This window comes from Sprattus sprattus (genome assembly GCF_963457725.1).
Source record: "Sprattus sprattus genome assembly, chromosome: 18".
Lineage (NCBI taxonomy): Eukaryota > Metazoa > Chordata > Actinopteri > Clupeiformes > Clupeidae > Sprattus > Sprattus sprattus.
This window is the reverse complement of record NC_137916.1, coordinates 22,238,452-22,248,451: the sequence shown is the minus strand read 5'-3', so window position 1 is coordinate 22,248,451 and position 10,000 is coordinate 22,238,452. Positions and strand designations below refer to the sequence as shown.

At 47.8% G+C, this 10,000-nt stretch overlaps 1 protein-coding gene across 1 annotated transcript in view; it reads left to right on the top strand.

Annotated features, from left to right (window-relative positions):
• cacng2a (calcium channel, voltage-dependent, gamma subunit 2a) overlaps positions 1-10,000 on the top strand; it is a gene marked incomplete at both ends in the record, with an annotated part of 54,718 nt that overhangs the window by 26,091 nt on the left and 18,627 nt on the right. The window lies entirely within an intron of this gene.

The following is a 10,000-nucleotide window of genomic DNA, read 5'->3' as shown; positions in this document are numbered from 1 at the left end:
CCTTCAAACTCAGGCCAACAGATGATACCGTATTCCCATCAGTGCACAGATGACCTAAGACTGGAAAATGAGAACAGGAGAGAGGGGGATGGGGGGGAGGGAGGGAGGGAGAGAGAGATGTTGAGATTTCCCAGTAACAGAGTGAGTCACAGGTGTTTCTGGAGAGAGAGAGAGAGAGAAGGATAGAGAGATAGAGAGAAAAGGGGGGAGGAGTGCGTCACTGCCTTCTGGCCACCCCGACTCTGCTCTTACTGAAGGCTGCCTATCTCCCTGGAGTCTCTGGGCCTGAGCACTAGAGCCACGACTGGAGACACGACTGCAGCCATGCCTGGCGGCACTGAGGAATTTTCCCCGAATAAGAAATTAGATCTTTAAATCTGACCCTCCAAAAATCCATCTGGGCTCTTTTTATATACAGCCTACATATTGCCCCTGGTATTAATTGACTAACTCATCCTATAAACAAATCTGAGAAGCTTCGAAATATTGCAGATTTTCTTGCATGGGAACACAGTTTATAAAAATGTCTTATTGATAACAAGCCAAAATGTGCGCCCATTTTGTTTCCATTCCCGAGATGCGTTTTATACATACGGTATTCTCGGAGCGGCCCAAGAGGACTGGAAAGCGGGGCAATATGCAGTAACAGCGGCAGCAGCAGGGGCTCCGACTGCAGTTGGCGAACTACAAACAAACTTTATTTGGGTCGTCTCAATTCATCCCTTACCTTCAGCTAATGTACATACGTACCAATGCAAAGGGAACAAATGACAGGAGATAGAGGATGAGAGAGAGAGAGAGAGAGAGAGAGGGAGAGAAAAGGAAAGATAGAGAAGTTAAGGTGGAAGGAAAATATAGTCTGTTGTTGAGCAGTATTATAAGGAGATGGGCTAAAGAGAGGAGGATAGAGGACGGGGGATAGGAAGAAAAGAAAGAAAGCAGGTGAGAGAAGAGGAGGAGGCTGGGGAAAGAGGAGAGCCGGTGGGGATTGGAGAACATTCTAAAAACAGCTGGTCTGATATCTAAGTGTCCTGTTACCTCCTCTTCTCTCTCTGTCCCTTTCTCTCCCTTCCTTTCTCTCCCTCTGTCTCTTTCTCTTCTTCCCTTTCTCTCCCTCTGTCCCTTTCTCTTCTTCCCTTTCACTCCCTCTGTCTCTTTCTCTTCTTCCCTTTCTCTCCCTCTGTCTCTTTCTCTTCTTCCCTTTCACTCCCTCTGTCCCTTTCTCTCATGCTCCCCCTTCTCAATTCCTGTAGCTATCTGTCTCTCTCTTTCTACCTCACAAACACAGACTTTCTCTCTCTCTCTCTCTCTCTCTCTATCTTGTATTAATTACGTCAGAAGCCAAAGTACAAAGAGCCCTTGATCATGTCCTTACATCTATACCATGATTCAAATTCCTAGTTGATATGCAGGGTGAGACATTGTATAGTACGTTAATGAACAACTCACCAAAAACAAGCTTCGAATTGTCATTTTGTTTGCAACTAAAACATGAAAATACTGAGCCCAGTCCAAGCAGGTATAACTGCACCCAAATAAAGAATTCAAACTTCACAAATACGAGAATAAAGATGAAGGGCCACACAGACACAGACACAGACACACACAAACAAGGATGTTCTCTGGGTCTGTGCAGTAAGCACAGGGCTTTGTCTATAAAGTGTACCTCTGTGTGTGTGTATGTGTGTGTGTGTGTGTGTGTGTGTGTGTGTGTGTGTGTGTGTTGCAAACAGGTAACTGGGCTTGTCTCGCAAGCTGAGCCAAAGCTATGCTCGTGTCTCCCATGCTGGCCGGGTGCTAATTTGATTTCCCTCATAGCGGCCATGTCCTTCCCACTGAGCTGCAGACCTATCCTGTAGAGAGCCCACTGTCCAGCCAACCAGTCTGTCATCACCACAGACACACACACACACACACACACACATACACACACACACACACACACACACACACACACACACACACACACAGACACACACACACACACACACACACACACACACACACACACACACACACACACACACACACAAACACACACACACACGCACAAACACAAACACATACATACACACACTCACACATACACACATACACACACACACACACACACACACACACACACACACACACACACACACACACACACACACACACACACACACACACACACACACACACACACACATACACACACACACGCACAAACACAAACACATACATACACACACTCACACATACACAGATCTATGCTTTCTTAGCTCACCTGGCTCCGAGTCTCTTTCTCAGTTCTTTGAAGCATACACGCAAACGTCTGTTACACTTTAATGCCATGTTTAATAATTTCTCTCTTATACAGACACACACACACACACACACACACACACACACACACACACACACTCACACACACACGTTCCTACACACATACACACTTCTGACACCTGCAGCAGAAGGGAGATGCAGCACCACAGCGATGTGCTTAGTTGTGCCACCACCTTATGCAGTCGGCCTCATTGAGATTAATAACCTCTGATTATGAAGATGAATCTGCCGATTAGGCCTGTTGTGCCTGCCCCGACCACTGCTGTTAATTAAGATGGCCCGTGTTACCGTGCCGACACATCACATTAACCCTTGCACCCATTCATCCTCATCACTGCGGCAACTGTAACCTGGGAACCACGGTGCACACGGGGTGAATACTGCAGCCCACTGCAAAGGGAGCCACAGCACAGAATGTCTCTATCTACGCCCAGTCAGGCTCCGCCAGTTTGTCTGGAAATACTGTGATGCCAACATGAGATGCCAACTGATTTCATGGCATTTCTGGTCTGGGCTAGATTTTTGCATTGTTCAAGTTTTTTTTTTACATGGCAATGAGCTACTGTAATTGCAGAGTTTGTAGAGCAGCAGTGATTTCATCAGGCTACAGACTTTTTTTTTGCTTTCTTTTATTCAGGCTGCATATCTGGGTTACCAGTAAGCCACCAACTCCAGCAGCATCAGTTCCCCTCACGCAGAGGCTCACATCAGATAAATGGCCACAGCGTGAGAGGTCCACTGGTGTCTATAGTTACTGCTAGTTTCAATTATTATTGTAGGCTGGAGCCGCAGATGGAACTCAGGCTTTAGGAAGAGCAAAGGTCAGATTCACTTCTGCAGACTCAGTTGTTCAATATGTCAGTTACAAAACACTGTTTATCATTATTTCAAAGAAAAGAAAATAGAATCTTTGTGAATAAATGTACTTGTGAGTCTTTGCTGGGTTTTGGTCGTTCATAGCTGGTGTATCTACAGGAAAGAGTGTGTGTGTTTGCGTGTGTGTGGAGAGAAAGGAGAGTTGGTGTTTTTATGAATACTGCGGTTCCAGCTTTTGTTGACCTTAACTTTGCTCTTGGCCAGGTGTTTCACCCTCCATCACACACAACATGCACACGCACACGCGCACGCGCACGCGCACGCGCACGCACACGCACACGCGCACGCGCAAGCGCACATGCACACGCACACGCACACGCACACGCGCACACACACACACACACACACACACGCACACACACACACACACACACACACACATCTCTCTGCTGTCAGTGTCGCCCCCAACTTCAGCTACATCTATCTGAGTATCTGTAAGTGCACCCCACGCAACCGTAGCCATGGAGACGCACACTCAAGTCTCTGGAATCTGTCTGCTAACTTTGTTTTTTTTTTCTTTGTTTTTTTCCACCCACTGGAACCAGAGTCTGGGATTAAATGGAGTCTAACAAACTTTGGGGTTATATATGCCCCACTATGACACCAGCATACCAACCTAGAAACACTAACACACACACCCACACACACACACACACACACACACACACTACACACTCATTATACTCCCACGCACACTAACATATGTGCCCCAAACAAATTGAGGCACACACACAGCCATACACAAGAAACTTCACCATCATATACTCACCCACATAACAGAGACACACACACACACACACACACACACACACACACACACACACACACACACACACACACACTGACAGACACACACACACACACAAAGAAAGCTCCTCCTCCCCTCCCTTCTCTATACAACCTATCCATGTCCATTTTCAACTGAGTGGGATCCATCATCGATTTCTCCTTCCCAAAGGGATGACATCACCGTCAAGAGGGTAGCTGTGAGTGGGCGGGACCCTCCATACACCCGTCTCAGACGGGGGGGGGGGGGGGGGGGGGGCACGCGATAGACCGGCTCCAGTCCTCGCTCGGTGCACTGGGGCCCGCCTCCTGTGGGAGATCGAGGATTCTGGGAGAATCCGTCAGTGCCTCCAGCTACATGACATCATCAGCACAAGCAGCGGCCGTCGCTGCATGGAGTGGCTTGGGGATTGGAGGGCTGGTAGGGTTGTATGCTATAGGAAAAGTAGTGAACATGTGCCTCATAAACACACATAGGGCCCTATCTTGCACCCAGCGCAAGTGACATTGTCACCGACGCAAGTATCATTCCTATCTTGCACCCGGCGCACAGCGCGATTTTCCCTCCAGAGGTCCGCTTCGAAATGAACTTGCGTCGACATGGGCGGGGGCGGAACAGAGAAGGCGTTTCTCTGGCGCAAGTGGTATTTTGCAGTTTTCAAAACAACGCCGTGCGCCGTGCGCCATTGACCAAAAAAAAGCTGGTCTAATGTGAGGCGCAATGTCTAAAGTCTGTAACGCGTATTCAGAACGCTATTTTAAGGGCGCATGTGCTTGCCCGCACAGTATAGGACCTGTAGGCTACACTTTACTGCTGTCGTCTTCACGAGAGATTTACACCAATTGTTTGGCAAGCCATATATAATTACAAGGAAAATAAAGTATTTACCACATGAGGAAATCATTGTGATATCCGTATCCAAGACATTTAAAAACTAGGCATACATCTAGCGTACACAATTGACCCAAATGATTCAGGTTAATTGAAGCTGCGTGACATTTGATTTATTGTATGGCTTTGTTGCATTTATTTAATGCCAGTATTATTATAAATCTTGTAAACTCATCTCTGTGTATGTGGACTTTATTTATGTACCTTGGGTTTGGTCAGCTGGTGCACTGGCTTGGGTGCCGATTTCCATGCCCCCAAATCCCTGCACGCTCTCAGGCGTGAGGGTAGACGTGGCGATGTCCTCTGCTGCCGTCAGATCCTGGGTCGAGGCAGATCCACCTCCCGTGAAGGCACGAGAACGTGTGTTACCTTCCAGCTTGGATGTCCCACGTCTCCGGACGTCATTATAGCGTTTTCGGCAACGTTTTCGGGTGCCCCGTTGCAGAAACAATCACGGCAATATCTTGACATGCTTGCTTGACTTTGCTTACTTTTGGAGGGTTTCTCGCATCCCCATATATATCTATCTCCCGGCTTTTTACAAAGCCATACAATAAATCAAATGTCACGCAGCTGCAATTAACCTGAATCATTTGGGTCAATGTGTAGGCTACATGTATGCTTATTTTTAAAATATCTTGGATATGGATTTCACAATGATTTCCTCAAGTGGTAAATACTTTATTTTCCTTGTAATTATATATGGCTTGCCAAAAAATTGGTGTAAATCTCACGTCGGTCTCCTCGGCTGTGAACTTCTCCGGTCTTCCACCAGGTAATTCCGCCATCAAAATAACAAGCCGCTATGGACTATGCGCTTCTCGCTCTTAAAGGGAATGTGAAATGACGCTCCGATTGGTTTATTGCATATTACGCCCAAACCACACCTATGGCTGAGTAACCTCCTTTGGACCAACCCTTTTGACACTTGCGCTGGACGCAAGTGTGTTTTTTCCGCCGTTAAAATAGCAACTGCGCCATAGAGCCGCCCACACAGCTACTTGCGCTTGGCGCCGTCCTACTTGCGTTTCTGATCGGCAAGATAGGGCCCATACACACACACACACACACACACACACACACACACACCAGTAGTTGGACAGAAAAATAGGGGAGAGGTGAGGTGGCAGACTGGATGACCCGGCAGATGTAGAGTGTGTGTGTGTGTGTGTGTGTGTGTGTGTGTGTGTGTGTGTGTGTGTGTGTGTGTGTGTGTGTGTGTGTGTGTGTGTGTGTGTGTGTGTGTGCGTGCGTGTGTGTGTGTGTGCGCACATTAGGGAGGGCTGGGGGTAGGAGTTTGATAATTGACCACTTCCAATTAACTTTAATAATCCCTCAGTAATCTTTCCCACTGAATGGAAACTGTGCCGTGGCAAAATACATTAGGAGGCAAAGATTAGAGTTGAAATAAAAACTCTTTGGCCATAATCTACTCCTTTGCCACCAGGCTGCTCCATGAGGTTTATGAGTCTGCTGATACACACAGACAGAGGGAGAGAAACAAGTTTTTTAACGATAGGATTTTATACCTTTATCATACCTAATCATTTTTGTATGAATTCTTAGTCCTGTTGACCCTTTCTCTTACACATCTTCCCTGCCTCCAAGCACAGGAGGCATGTCTCACTCCTGGAGTTCTTGCCTTTTGATGGCTGTCATACGGCTTACTTTGGGTGACCTTATAGTGACAGCTATATTGCAAATGGTGGGAGCTGGGGAACAGCCAGCTTTATTTCCTCACAGAATTTGTTGTGTGTTCATTTATTCAGTGAGGGAGAGGGAATGAGAGAGAGTTAGAGAGCGCGCTAGAGAGAGAGAGAGAGAGAGAGAGAGAGAGAGAGAGAGAAACAGAGGCAGACAAGTAGAAAGATAAAGCAGAGTTGATGGGTTGTTAGCAGGATTCCCAGGAACCAGCAGAGATTAGATATCAGGCCGGTCCATTCTCACGTAAGTGAAGTGTTAGTGAGTCAGAATACCCAGACAGTTATTTGATAATGCATACAAAGATCTATGGACATAAGGGGAGAAAGAGGCATGAAGTGGAGAGAGATAGAAGAGGTGAGGGCACCTAATGCTTAAGATGACCTGGGCCTTGTGGAGGAGTGTCAGTCATAAATCCTCCCTCATACCCCACTGCACCCTCCCCACCCCCGTCTCTCTCTCTCTCTCTATCTCCACTTGCCCCCTGTCCCTCTCCCTCTCTCTCTCTTTCCATAAGGTTCAATGTCATTACAATTTTTACGAGTGAGGCTGACAGAGTCCACGAGGTCAGGCTATAGTTCTCACTCGCCAGGCAGGGGACCAATGACAAAGAAATCCCCCTCCACACACAGACATACTCTCTCTCTCTCTCACACACACATCTATGTAGACAGGCACATGCAGACACGCACACACACACATACACACACCAACACACACACACACACACACACAAACACACACACACACACACATGCACACACACACCTACATACACAGTCTCTCACATACACAATACACAATGCACACACACATACAGACCCACTCCCACAATCCACACACACACACACACACACACACACACACACACACACACACACACACACACACACACACATAGACACAGACACTCACCTGCTGCTCGCCATCGACCCTGTTCTCTGCGTTGACTTGGGTCATCTGTAGCGCCTCCGCTCTCAGATATGAAATCATAAGAGTTTCTGTTGTATTTTATGATTTTATTAATGCCTCCTGTATTATTTATGCGCCCTAGCCGCGACACAGTTATCAGTGGAGTCCTGGCGCGTATGACGGGCTGCGGAAACAGAGAGGTCGTTACGGGCAGAGAAAGGGTGATGTATGAGGGCTAAGGAGACTAATACCCCAACACGGGCGGGGGGGTGTGTCGGTGGGTTTGGGGGTTGTGTTTTGTGGCCTCGGGCCCCTGGCAGGCCCCCGGTCTCAGTCTCAATCTGGCACCGGCGCTGGCAGCTACCCAGCAGCCCCTGAGATGGCAGAGAGGCACTGCGCCTGCAGCGGGAGCGGCGGAGGCTGGCGTCGCAGTCTGGCACGTGTGGCGGCGGAGCGGTAGAGATGATGATGATGGGTTTTGGGTGGATGGAGGGGTGGGGGGGCAAAAAACCAACGCAGAGACTCAGTGGACACAGGGCCGGCGGTTTAGAAGCACAAGGGGGGACGTAGGAGCCTGTCTGTATTTGATGAAACACACAGGCTTGCAAACACACACACACACACACATACATGCTCAAAGCTAGTCCTCTGCACACTACAAAAACATCAAATAGTCTTTCTGCTTTAAATGGGGTCCATTATCTTGAAAAATCCAAAATCCGTTTATGCATGAGGTTCTGTATCTTGGTATCTTAACCCAGAGAGTGATTTCCTAAATGTGGTCAGTTTGCAGAGAGGCCTTCCTGGGATGAAAAGGAGGCATGAACGTTTGAAGTCACAGATCAATTACACAGAGCTGTGTGTGTTTTTTTAACTACAATAACTGAATTGTGATTTGCTTTGAAGTATATGCTAGGTGGAAAGGGTTCTCAAGTTTATTTTTGGCCACTGTGCTTTCTCTAATGCCAAGGCAAAACTTCATGTGTATTGCTTGTTGTGTAAATGTGGATATCACATATTCAAGATAGCAGATATGGTATAAAAAAAGGAAGGGATTCTTTTCATTTAGCGATAAACAAGACCTCTCTTCTCTGCCTCCTCCACCTCTTCATCTTTTCTCTGCTGCTCTTGGATGGTTGTTCTCTCTCGCTCTCGCTCTCTCTCTCCCTCTCACTCCCTCGTTCTGCTTCTCTCTGCGGCTCTGTTCTCTACTCTCTCCCACTCGCTTTCATTCGTTCCTCTCATCTTTTTTCCCCCGCTCTGCACCTTCCTGGAAAGAGCGGCTCTCCCACTCCCTCTCCCCTACTCTCTCTCTCTCTCTCTCTCTTTCTCTCTCTCTAGCTCTTCTTTTCTCACTCTGCCTCTCTCTCTCTCTCTCTCTCTCTCTAGCTCTTCTTCTCTCTCTCTCTATCTCTCTCTTGCTAATTGCCATGGTGCTCCTTGATAGAAATCAATGTCCTGTATTTGATTGTGAGCCAGAGTAAAGCAAGGTGAAGTAAAGGAGTGGACACGGACACGGACACGGACACACACACACACACACACACACTCCCTCTAAAATGTGCATGCACAAATATTCACATCCCACACATGTACACACCTGCACTCATTCACTCAAACACACCGGCACCGAAACACACACACACACACACAGACCCACAAACACAAACTCAGCACTTTTCCCCTGTCCGTTGAGGATTAGCGGGGGTGTTACATGCAGTTCTGTGTGCACAGGGGTTCCCATAGTCTCCCGCCTCCGCAGCTAGAGCCTCCATGGACAGTCCTTGCAACTCAATTACACATTCACACACACAGATGTGTGTGTGTGTGTGCACATTCACACATCCACATACACATGCACACACACACTAAAACACACACACACACACGGACGCACACACACAGCCACACAGAGGCACACACCCACACACACACACACACACACACACACACACACAAACAAATGGACACAGACTACCTCATCTTATTGTCGTCTATATCCTGAATCACAAACAGGCTGAGAATCTCTATACTGTGCTCACACCCCCACACATCACCTTACAATCTGAGTACAACTGAGTTGTGGTCAGTTTAGCCATTTGGTGCATAATAAGCTGTTGGGAGATTTGGAAGGGAACCACTGATGCCAGATGAGCTCTCTGGCTCTGATGTGCCTCGGCAGCGCTGATCTGGGTTCTGATCCATTAGCCACTGTGTCCTTACCTCACACTTGGCAAAGCCTGGCATCTGCCGCATGTTGCCCACATCCTCCCTCTGACCTTGGATGACTGGCTCGAGGCTGCAAACTCAGTGTGTGTATGTACTTCCTGAGTGTGGGAGAGTCAGTGTGAGTAGTGTGTATGTGTGTAGTTTTCTGCGTGTGTGTGTGTGTGTGTGTGTTTGAGGCAACTTCCTGCTTGGTTCGGGTGTCTCCAGCTCGCCGTGCCGATGCAAGCCAGCCAAAATGAATACGCATTAGGAGATGAGCTTCTCTTTTTGCACTGCCGC